Below are 13,414 nucleotides of genomic sequence, written 5' to 3'. Positions count from 1 at the left end.
GTGATAGATAATACGGGATATTAATGACTTCGTTTTTGTCTTACATCTTCTGGATAGCTAAAATGTTCTCCAGAAGAACTGCCAATCACTGAGAAGAGTTAAAGTGCTGGGTTAAGATTTAAGAGTTACTTTCCTTTTCAGGCATTGTGAATAATGATGTCTAGCTTCAAAGACGTTAGAAATTCAACTTTGCCTGATGACTTATGGGAATATTAGTATTTTCTAGCACATTTCCACAATAGCTATCATGTAGTGGGCAGACATCTTCCAGGGCATTTTGCAGAAAAGTTAAAATTTATGTTACATGAAAAAGCAAATCTTCCATTCTCTTTTGTCCACATTTTCCACTGCAATGCACAAAAATGTCCCTTTTCAACAGTAACAACAAACTGAACCTGCCTCCTGTTTATAATCTTCCCTTCCCCTTCTTTTCTTCAATGCTTTTCCTGTTGTCTAAGCTTGTACATAATATTCCAGGGCTGTGAGCCAAATTACACTTGGCAGAGTCATGTTTTACCATGACTCAGTGGGTTTCCTATTACCAGGTAGAATAACACACTAATTTTCCTAAACACACCTCATGTGTGGTCTATATATATGCCCTAATTTTCAGAGTATGCCTTAATAAGTATTTGTCAATGTCTATCAAGGAAAAGCTGAATTCTGCTCTTAATTGTCTCCAATTGCACAGAACTAAAAGGGCATTTATATAAAATCAGCCTGTGATGAAAGTGAATTACTACTTGTCTATTGCTATGTATCATTGGATTAATTTTCAAAGGTAACCACCAGTAATAAACTCCAAGGGTTGCACTGTCAGCCACAGGTTTAATGCTTAGAAGAGACACTTCCAGAGTCATAGAATGGTTTGAGTTGGAAGGGACTTTAAAAACCACCTAGTGCCATGGCAGGGACACCTCTCTCTAGACCAGGTTACTCAAATCCAGCCTGGCTTTGAACACTTCCAGGAATGGGGCATCCACAACTTCTCTCAGCAGCTTGTTCAAGTGCCTCACCACCCTCTAAGTAAAGAATTTCTTCCTTATATGTAATCTATATCTACCCTAGTAGATTTAGTTTACAACCATTACCCCTTGTCCTATCACTACACTCCCTGAAAAAGAGTGTATAAAAAAGAGATGGTGGCAATAAAATCCATTAACAAGATGGCAAAATCTGCCCTGAATTTTGTAGTTGCCAGCACAGTATTCAGGAATCAAAATATCTCTCTTTAGCCTCAGATCCATGTGGTCTGTTATGCTTTTGCTATGTCAAATGTTAAAGGCATTTTGCCACCAAAAGGCCCAAGCCATATTGATAAAATCAGTTGGATTATTTTTATTAATTGCAAAATACATTTCTGAAAATGCTGTACAGAACTGGTCTTACCAGTTCTTGCTCACCTCTGTTCTTCATTCTATCACAACATAAACTTAAACAATAACAGAACTATTCAGAAAAAGTTTATTTCTTTTGACCCATTGTACCAATAAAAAGCAATTCAGAACTAAAGCGTTTTATTAAAGCCCCCTCCTTCAATAGTTTTTTTTTGTTTAGCCTATATTTGAAAAATAGCATAACCAGTCTTTATGATGAAATTGCTTTCAAAATTGATAGTAACAGTGAAGAACACATACTGCTGACAGTGCATTTCTCCAATTTAAATACACAGATCTGCATGTGAAAGAACTTTGAAACGTATTTCAAAGCATGTTGATTCATGCTGCATGCCAGGTTAAGTACTTTTTCAAAATAATGTAGTTTCTAGGATAGCTGTAATAGTTAACTGACATCTATTTGAGCTAAAAACAGGTGTGCAGATCACTTAATGCATACATACTACCAACATTTCTGAAAAGTTTTTCATTTAAAGAGCACATATAACTATTTTTTTTTTGCAACTGTAGTTTTATTTACACCTATGATTGGGTGCACAGTACTCACTGAATTGTTTGTGGCTATTTTACTCAACAATCCTATTAGTGACGGCAATATGTTATAATGTGAAAAGAATAAGCACCAGCTAATTTAAGCAGGGCTGAGTAGTTCTGAGCTGAACTACCTGGGCAGCATACCTCTGTTCTCAGAATGAGGAAAACAATAAACAAACACAACTGTAACATGATTTAAATTTAATCTTGAGGAGTTTCAAGAAAACTTATTTCTTTTATTTAAAATTCAGACACGTAACATAATCTCATCATGTAGGTTCTCTTTAGGTATGAAGGTATATTTAGAGAGTGATTCATCCCATCATAAAATCAGCATTTTCAGGATAGTCTCGTTTTAAATAAACCTTGTGCCTATATATTATATCTTCGTCTACTAAGTATTGCTGTTATATCCAAAATCAAACAAAGACGTCAGACCTACTTGATCTCCTTTTCCCATCATTGTTCCAGCTGGAGGATCAAGGAGGTAAAGCAAGTTCATTCCTTCATTTTGGGGATCAATGATCTGCCGATCATATAATTTTAGAAATTTGATAGACTTCTGTGTCATCTCTTTAATGAATTATTTAAAACTCTGTCTGGCAAAGGCATACTGAAGTGATGTTAGTTATATAAAAAAATAAAAATAAAAAATAAAAAATAAAAGTCTATCAACATCATATATTGCATAGTACTTGTAAGAAGTTTTTCAGAATTCTTCTGTTTTAAGCTATATTTCCCTGAAATACAGCTCACAACTTCACTTTTTACTTTTGTGCCATCATCCTCCTTATTTTATTACCAGTTTTATAGAGACGTAAATTAAGTATAAAATTACTTTTTTTCAAGCTTTGTTTTGAAAAAGTGGTCACAAGCTCATCAGTATCACTGCTTTATATTTCCTACAGAAGTAGCTATAGCTGGCTTTGTGGTTTGGTATTTCTCATCAAAGTACTCCTTGGTACTTCTGGTCTTGGATTTATTACTTAGAAATTCTTGCAGCTCACTTTCTTGCTTTACTGTGACTTTTTTTTTTTTAAACTTGGCTACCTCTGTACCACATAAGTACTCTTGCATCAATGATAATTAGTCACCTGAAACATAAACAACCCTCCACTCCAGGTTAAACTAGTGTCAGCACATTGTGTTGGCCAGAGCCTTACTTTTGTTTGTCTTCACTTATGTTAAAAGACCAGTCTTTCCAACATGCTGTGAGACAGTCTGTGCAGACCTCCACATGCTTACCTCTTTTGTTTTGTTCAGACTCAGCCTTCCAGAGAGCATTTCATTGCTAAATGGAAAGTTTTAATTTGGCTTTCCCCATTTTTTAAATATACATGTACTCGCCTTCCTGGAAGTCTACAATATTTCACTTGTCTCAAAGGACTCCTTGCAGACTGCTTCAATGTCAGTTTTGTGTTTAACACATGACTTGGCTACAACTTCTGTTTGCATGATTGGGATGAGACTTTAAACACTTTGAGGTTAAAGGATTCCTCAATAGTGGGTGGGCATATTGTGTAATTTTCTTTTATAGCAATTTTATTTTCATATCTGAATCCTACTTAGTCTGCACCAAAGATGTTTCCATCATCATGATATTTTTTGAGTTTTCTGGGTGGCAAACTTATTAAATAAATCATAGAAGTAAATTATATTTATAAGAAGGTTTTTCTCACTACAAGATCACAAGGTAAAGACTGATAAACTGCACGGAAACCTGTTAATAATGGATATAAAGAGAACATTTCTAGGGGAAGAGGGGAGAGAGGAGCTCATAGTTCCCACTGTTACAGATAGTCATGGATAGTACGATACAGTTAATAATGATACAATAAAATCCAATAAAATCCAGCCTTGGAAGCCACAAAATATATCTATTAGGCCTGCGATACACTTCACTGAAAATAAATCTAAGTGGAACAAGTGGCACATTTATTCATAGTGTTAACCTTCTGCTCTTGGTTAATTTTCATCTATTGAACGTTATTTGCATGTACACTTATTAGCATTTTATATAATTTGATCCTTGTAAATAAGCTTTTATGAAGTGGTGGGTTTATAAAATGAGAATCAAACCCATATTTTTACACGTTTTTTTTTTTTTTCATTAAATAAAATCAGAAATTGCAAAATTAAAACTCTGGCTGTATTAAAATCATGCTTGTTTACTAAACATGACAGGAATAATGGAATCTGGTTGTTCAGATACTCACAAATAAAAACAGAACTGTTGGGAGCTCAAGAAGTAAGCCTTATTAAGAGGTTAGGTACTGGCTCCTAAAATCCTATGATATAGAATTTTGAAGTTTTCATGTAAAATAGTTCTCTTAGGCAGAAAATAAAAGAAAGAACAATATTAAAAAATTACACCTCTGAATCTCTCAGTAAAGACAACTATTAAAAATATCCAGTGTATAAATTAGAATGATACTGTCTAACAAATATTAAAGTTGAAATCTGAAATCAAATGAAAGTTTTGTTGAGAAGTTGTTGATAAAGGGTAAAGAGCTCATGAGCAAATGTAGACAGATTTTGTGAGTATGGCTGTTATGTCTTGTAGACAGTCAGAAGCTCAGCATTAGAAGTGTGATAGATTGTTTTACTGACATATTGAATTTGACAGAATTGTATTTAAAGTTTATTAATCCTTCATATAATAAACTTTGATATTATCTGTGACCATATAATCATAATAATAAAAAGCAGGTGGCCAACCCTACTCACAGATCACAAAATCTTCCTTCCACAAGTCTTTGTTTTGCTGTGCTTACTAGACAGAAGTAAACATCTGGAATCCCCAAACTAAAGCAAACATGGTGAAAGAAGAAAAAGAGAAAAGGAAGAGGAAGGGGAAGGGGAAGGGGAAGGGGAAGGGGAAAAAGGAAAAAAGGAAAAAAAGGAAAAAAAGGGAAAAAAGGAAAAAAGAAAAAAAGGAAAAAAGGAAAAAAAAAGGAAAAAAAAGGAAAAGGAAAAGGAGGAAAACAAACAGATTATAGTAGCATAAGACTGTAATTATGGGTGGGACTTTCTAAACAGTTTGAAAAAAGGTTTTCTGTATCTCAAATTTCAATGGAGCATAAAAATATCTTAGCTGGTTTAAAATGATCACAAGCAGTACTAAAAGAGTTTCATATGGGTCAGGTTTTCTTGCTAATAATTTAACTCCACTTATGTAGGACTGTAGCTGACCTCATATAAGTAATCATAGATATCACTGTATGAGCTTCAGTAGGTTTAAAGCATTCTCAGAGAGCTAACACACTTTGTGTAAGGCCAGAGCTTGATGATATTAAATATGGATGTAGGACTAGAAGGTGTTTTGAGTAAGTTTGCAGATAATACTAAATTGGAAGGGTCTCTTGAATGTGTCAAGGGTAGAGAGGCCTTGCAGAAAAATATTGTTTGTTTTTTTTTTTCACAGAAAACTGTGTCATCAACAGCAATATGAAGTTTAATAAGAGCAAATGCCAGATTCTGCACCTGGAAAGACCCTGGCTGTACCTACACACTGGGGGATGAGAGGCTGTAGAGCAGCCCTGCAGGAAGGGATCTGGGCATTTTGGTCGACAAATTGAATACGAGTCAACAGTGTGCCCTGGCAGCAAAAAGGGCCAACTAGTATCCTGGTTTGCATCAGGCACAACATTGCTAGCCAGTCAAGGGAAGTGATTGTCCCACTCTACTCCGTGCTGGTGTGGCCTCACCTTAAGCACTGTGTGTAGGTTTGGGCACCATGGTATAAAAAGGGTATAAAAATATTAGACATTTTACAAAGGAGGGCTAAAAAAATGGTGAAGGATCTAGAGAGGAAGATATATGAAGAGCAGCAGATGTCCTTTGGATTATTCAGTCTGAAGAAGAGGAGATTGAGAGGAGATCTTATCACAGCCTACAACTTCCTCATGAGGGTGAGCAGAGGGACAGGCGCTGATCTCTGCTGTCTGGTGACAGTGACAAGAGCTGAGGGAATGTCATGAAGCTGCAACAGGGGAGGTTCAACAGGGCTGGATATTAGGAAAATGTTCTTCACTGAGAGGGTGGTCAAGCACTGGAACAGGCTCCCCAGGAATGTGGTCACAGCCCCACGCCTGCCAGAGTTCAAGAATCATTTGGACGATGCTCTCAGACACATGGTCTGATTTTGGGGTGGTCCTTTGGAGACCTAGGAGTTGGGCTCGATGATCCTTGTGGGTCCCTTACAACTCAGATATTCTATGATTCTATGATCCTATGATCCTTGGTGATCCCTTCCAACTCAGGATATTCTATGATTCTATGTTCCATCTACATTACTCCTGGGTAGACCCTCCCTGCTTCTGCCCTATAAATATTTTCTTTTTGTATTTTCTCTGGAAAACTCCATTCATCTAAGTTGGGATCCTGCTATTCTCATAAATAACAATTTAATATTACAATATACTGTTTTTCACAACTTTTAGTCAGGGACAGATACTCACATCTGTTAATCCACTTAACTCCACTGAGTTTGGTTAAGATATTTCTGTATTTCAGATTTCAGTTCTGAATCTGATCATTCATTGAGTTTTAATCAATTATAATTTGCAATGATGAAACTGTATTCTGCATGACAAGATGTGAAAAATGTGCTTAAAGCATAAAACGGTAGTTCAGAATAAAAGTCAATACACTGATGCACAAAAGAAAGAATTGCAGTGCTATATAAGCTAAACTGAAAAATAAATATGGGGAATGTGTTCCCTAGGTTGCATTTGTGTGTATGTTAGAACAGTATTGCTTTGTTACGGAGTACAAGTAAAATCTTTAAAATACTTCTATTTATTTTGAACTTTAATATTTAGTTTATTTTACATTGATGGTATACCTGTATAATCTGTCGTTATTTTGCATATGTGTGTCTTCTTCTTCTTGGTCAACAAGAGGGATCTATATATGTCTATAGGCACAGATATGGAGTTATATCCTCTATGTGGTCAGGAAATAGAAGAGTAGTTATAGTTACATATTCTGCATAATATTCTTTCTGTTGTACAATATAATCTCACATTTCTGCAGCTATTGTTTTCACACACACAAATCTTCATTTGAACAAAACAGTAATGGCTCAGAGAAAATAACATTAATAAATCTAAGTTTCCAATAGTATATAATGTATCAATGTACATGCGAGAATTTTTTTCAGTGGCTCTCCTTATTATGTTGTACTTTGTAGCTTTAAAGCTGGTTTTTATAAAAGTATGGAAGCACAAAACCTGAAAAGATTAGATTTATACTCACAAGGTCTAACCGCAAACTTACATCATACTAATTTTATTTCTTTAGTTTTATTATTATTTTCTGCCTGTTGAGTAACATAAGAGTTTATTTGTGTGTGCACATGCATGTTTAATCATACTGCAGGTGGGAACAAACAAATAATTGTAGGTACCAGAACATTAAGCTGTACAGATTTTTAAGAATGGATAGAGTCTATATGTAGCTCCATGTAAAACTCAAGAGGGTTTCCTAAACTGCCTCCAGAAACAGGCTGCTTGAGCTTGTTGAAGCTCTCCAGGCCTGATCTGTAAATATAATTCTCCCAAACTGGGAATCTGGGTGGCTATTATCGAAACCATTAAACAGGTTTTTGTAAGCACTGGAAGGGTACTCATTAACACAAATCACTTTAACAGTAACTGTGACAGAAATGCAAGTCAATTTATGATTGTCATCATGAATATCCATTCTGGGAGACAAGACAATAAAAGTAAATAAATAAATAAATAAATAAATAACAGAAGAAACTTGACAAAATAGATAGATGGGTGAAAAAATAAATAATCCTTGCGGCTTTTAAGCAGCCCCGAAAGGAAAACTCCTGCTTGTTTTGCTCCATATATACGTTTATGTATTTCCCTGAATACATTCCATCTACTGCACAGGCAGTGGTATACTGATGGCATGGTGCTGCATGAACCTGGGTGTCTCTCCAGGGAGAGATTCTGTGTGACAGCTGTGGAGCCTGCTCAGCCTCAGCCCAAGGTTGAGAGTAGTGCTATTCTAATGAGACTGATGTTGCCAGAGTTTGACAGCTGACCTTAACATTGTGACCTCTCTCCCTGTGCTCCTCATCGAAAAGGACCCCAATGTGCCCTAAATTCTCCAACAATTGTGCTGAGTCCAGATCCAATTAGTTAGTCTGAATTAAAGCAATCTCCATGTAGAAATATGCTGCTTTAAACTAATGGATTATTTGTTCTTATTTAATTATATTATATATATAAATATATATATATATAAATTATATATAAAAATTTTATATATATAAATTATATAAAATTATATTATATATATAATATATATATAATTATATATAAATTATATAAATTATATAGCCAACATTAAGGATCTTTAAAAACATATCAGCAATTTACTTGTTCAGTAGACACCATTTGGGGTATTGTAAAAATACAGAAATAATTTTATTGATTCCTGATGTTTAGATTTTATAATGATATTCTTGTTCTTACCTCAGTTGTTGAAAACTGCATTATTTTATAGCTTTACCACCTGTCTCTCCCCCATTCCAAAAATAAATAAATAAATAAATAAATATCAAGCCTTCTCATACAGAAGGGTGTGGTGTTTTGTTTTTGATTTTGTTTTGTTTTCTTTTTAAGCTATATGGGAATATACTGCATTATGCCTGGACAAATGCCTTGGAAAAAGCCTGAAAGAAGTTGAATTAGTAACTTGACCCAAGAACTCTTAAGTCAAAGAGGATGACTGCATGAATTTAATGTTTTTGTAGTTGGAATCACAGAATGGTAAGGTTGGAAGAAAATTTTAGAGGTCATCTGCCCCTGCTCAAGCAGGGACACCCAGAGCAGGTTGCCAAGGATCATGTCCAGATGGCTTTTGGAAACCTCCAAGAAGACTCCACAACTTCTCTGGGCAGTCTATTCTAGTGCTCCATCATACACACAATACAGAAGTGCTTCCTGATGTTTAGATGGAACCTCTTGTGTTCCAGTTTGTGCCCATTGACTCTTATCCTGAAATTGGTTATCACTGAAAAAAGCCTGGCTACATTTTCATTGCATCTTCCCTTCAGGTATTTTCAGACAATGATAAGATCCCCCTGAGCCTTCTCTTCTCAAGTCTTAACAGTCCCAACTGTCTCAGCCTTTCCTCACAAGAGAAGTGCTCCAGTCCCTTGATTATCTTAGTGGCCCTCTGTTGTTCCAGTATGTCCATGTCTCCCTTGTATTGGGGGCCCAGAACTGGACACAGCACTCCAGGTGTGGCCTCATCAGTTCTGAATAAAGGGTGATCAAGATCACCTCTCTTGACCTGCTGGTGATAATTTGCCTAATGCAACCAAGAATGCTATTAGCCTTCTTTGCAGCCTTTGTATATTGCCTTGGAGTCCACCAAGACTCATAGTTCCTTTTCTGCAAAGCTTTATTCCACCTGGGCAGCCCTCAGCATGTACTGGTGCCTGGGGTTGTTCCTTCCCATGTGCAGGACACTGCACTTCTCTTTGTTGAATTTCATGAGATTTTTATCTGCACCCTTCTCCATAATGTCAAGGTACCTCTGGAAATATATAAGGATATATATATACAAGTATATTACAATTAATCTGTGGCTTATCCCTTCATCTTGTTTTCCCACAAATACCTTTAGAGCTTCTGGATCTCTATGTCAGCTAGTGTCACTGCTTAGATACACAAAAAGATGCAATAAGTGAACCTATGTCCACTAGCATCATTGGAATCACCCATCTTGGCCTCAGCAGTGTTTGAAATCAAAACTAGTTTTCCTCTTTGAAGTAAGTGGAATTAAAGCCTTTTACACTAGCTAAAAATGTTGCAGTGCTATCAACAGCTACAGCTCATCTGTAAAAAAATATATCTCATCATATATAAAAATATATCTACATAGAGAAAAAAAATGAATTTTTGACTTTACTAAGTAGACTTTAAGAGAAAAGGATGTTTAGCCAAGGTGATCAAAAGGATCTGGTATGAAATATCAAATGTAGGGGGGAAAGTGTTGTTTTATATGTTTATTTCATACTGATTGTTATATTCCACACTAGCAAAACTTTCCCAAAATATTTTAACAAGCACTTTGAGCACATATATCTTTCATGTGCAAGGTAGTACAACTTACATCCTGTAATTATTTCCAAGGATTGCAAGTGACCTCTTTGTTTGTGATAGCATCCTTCCATCAGATACATAAGTCACTAGTGTGCTAACAATGAATTCTTGCAAAAGTGTGAAAATCACAACTTAAATGTCTAGACTTAACCTTTGTTAAAAATTTAAATATATTAATATTTTGTCAGGTATCTAGGACTAGTACTTTTTTTTTTTTTTTTTTGGAATAGCATTTGCACTGGACTTTGAGGGGAGATAAATATTACTATATATGTTTAAATACATTTCAGTGTTCTCTTCTCCTTGCATCTAAGCTTTATCAGCCAGATCCTACATGAAAGATCATATGTCCTTCATTTGCACTTCTATTCCATTAAGCTGAAAATATTACACTGCTAATATGTACTGTAAGGTACTGTGAGATAGAATCACAGAATCATAGAATGGTTTGGATTGGAAGGGAGCTTAAAGAGCATCCAATTCCAACCCCCCTGCCAAGAGCAAGGATACCTTCCACTAGACCAGGTTGCCCAAATACACATCCAGCGTGGCTTTGAACACTTCCAGGGATGGGGCATCTCTGCTTCTCTGGACAACCTGTTCCAGTGTCTCCCCACCCTCCGAGTAAAAAAAATTCTTCCTTTTAACTAGATAAGATAAGATAGGTACAGACATGCTTTATTTTACACAATGTAAATGTATATTATCAAAATCAGCTGGATTACTTACATGGAATAACATTAGATAAACATATAATTCTTTGCTAGGCTGAGGCTTAAGCATATACTTGAGTCCCTAGTTCATCACAGCTATACAATTCACATTTAACTGAGTTACTTGTAACACTTAAATTATAAAAAGAGACAGAAGGCAAAGAAAAGGAAAATCCTTCAGACATGCAGATAATTGGCAGGGGCAAGTCTGCAACAAACTTAAATTCGGGCAAAAGTACAATATGCTGATGAAAGGCCATATACCTTCAAGCATTAGGTAATGCTATATGGATATTTTTTTTCCTGTAGCTGTAATGACAATTATTATGTAGAATATGTTATGTAAAAATCAGTAGGATTAATAATATATTATTTCCTCTGTACCACTGTTAAAGGAATCCGTTTGTTATTAATGGTGATACTTTTAATTTAATGGATTAATTTGGAGCCCAGGCAGAAGTTATGGACATTTAGGAAGCGATCAGTTTGTAATTCCATATGTTAAATATTAAAATAAATTGTCTCACACTGGTACTCTGGTAGATGTCACTTCACAGTGAATTAAAATTGCTTCAGACTTCAAGAATCAAAGAAGAATTCAAAATTATTCTGCTATATAGTCACACTCACGGATATAATTAAAGGTCTGTCAGCACTTTCATTATATAAAGCCATTTTTAAGCAGTTTATAAGTTTGCCATGACATTTTGCTTAAAGCTGGAAATGGGCTGTGAGTTTCCTGCCTGGAAGTGATTTTTTGTTTCTTATGAATGTAATTGGAATCAGATTATGTCCCTGTGTTTCTCATCTGTGACAGAGGAGTTAAAAAACATTATTTGTTTTTTATATTTCTCCCACACATACAAAATATCTCTTTACTTCAGTTTACCACCTTGCAGATAATTAGGCTGTATGATGCTATGGGCAAATGAAACATATCCAGTGCACAACCTGGCCCACAGTCATGCATACAGGTTAAAAAAATGCTCTGCTATGGTTTTGGACCATGTCTACTGGACATGGTGTGGGAAACTACAGTGTTCAGGGGCACTTTGGGGAACATCACAAGCCCAGTGCAGATTAGATGTGGCCATACCATTTTGGAGGTTTGGGGGAAGTCATAATTCTTTTGTAAACTATGACAACACATTTGGCCTTAGGGCCAGAGAAGAATCCTATTTTCTTTTCCATTTGCTTTATAGATATCAAATAGAGGAGTCTGTTTAGTCTGTTTTATTTACCATTATAGACCTAGTGTTATACTTTGCAGAGACAGACTGGTTGAAAATGTTTGCAGTTAAGCATATGCTCATTACATTAGCTGGTATATAGTAGTGTACAACCATTTTGAGATTGAGTTTGGTTTGAACTTAATTCTAAGTAAGAAGCTAATTTCCACGTGAGGCTCAAAACAGACAAAAAATGTTGCTCATCTATTAATACCAGTATTTGTCAAAAATGCATCAGTAGTTAGGCAGATCTTACTGCCTAACCAAAGAGTGAGATTGTTATACATTCTTTAAAGGATGGCTCACAGATAAGCTGTTTGTGGGTTTTGGAGGCCATAGGCAAGATGAATGTATGCACAGTCTTTGCCAAGGAATCCTTTGAAAGGAAAGTGCTTGCTCATTCCCAAGAGAAATCATGAGATTGATGAAGAGGTCAAAGGATCAGCATGCCCATGCACCATTCAAACAAACCTTTTCCAGTATATGGAGTATTTCCAGTACTTCTCTCATCACTTTGAACGGCATCCCAAGTGGAGTCACAGGTTGTTCTCATGAGTGAAAAATAAGCAGTACAGACTTTATTTATTTACGAACAAGTGTCATCATAAATCAGGCAATATGACTGAGATACTTACTTTAATTTAATTAGTAGACAAAATAATTTTTAAATCAGAAGACTCACAAAGCATTAAATCCTTGGGGAGAAGGTTACTGGAGCCTGTTTTACCTCTAGCCTCACTTAGAAAGGTAACTAGAAGGACTCAGAGATGAACTGTTTTGGGAAGGTCAACACCGTATGATTGAGGAAGACATTCAGACGCTACCCACAGCAGGGGATTGGTCTGTCCCATAAACATACCAGTAGTATGGTGATATAACTTTTGCCAAATTCTCTGCCTGGGAAAAATAATTAACACCAACATAGTGTCACTAGTTCATCTAAGATAGAAGGATAAGTTAATTATTTAATTTGAACAGGCACTCAGGAGACTGCAAATTTTATTTCCATAAGCGATGTGGACACACACGCAATCACAGTTAATTTCCCAACCATGTGTTGTCATTAAAAGGGCATTTAGTTGCAGCTGTCATGAAATTTCCATGTACCATGAAAGTAATTATTGACCTGACATCTAATGTCACTGGTGGATCGACCCTTGCACCTTGCTAAAGGAATCATCCCTGAGATTCCCCAGCTGTCTTTGAATTTGTGGCACTATGAATATCTGTAAAGAAATTCAGCACTTGAAAAAGAAAGGAGAAACCAAATCACCAAAGTTATCATCAGGAAAAAAAAATAATAAAAAAAAATAACGCTTCAGCAAAAAGGCTAGATGCTTGCTAAAAAATTGGGAGCAACATGATTCACCTCTCCTCCCACTCAAACCTTCACACACACACAAAAGAGAGGG

Source organism: Cygnus atratus, chromosome 1 (genome assembly GCF_013377495.2).
Source record: "Cygnus atratus isolate AKBS03 ecotype Queensland, Australia chromosome 1, CAtr_DNAZoo_HiC_assembly, whole genome shotgun sequence".
Classification (NCBI taxonomy): Eukaryota; Metazoa; Chordata; class Aves; order Anseriformes; family Anatidae; genus Cygnus; species Cygnus atratus.
The sequence above is the reverse complement of the archived record's forward strand: the minus strand, read 5'-3'. Positions refer to the sequence as shown.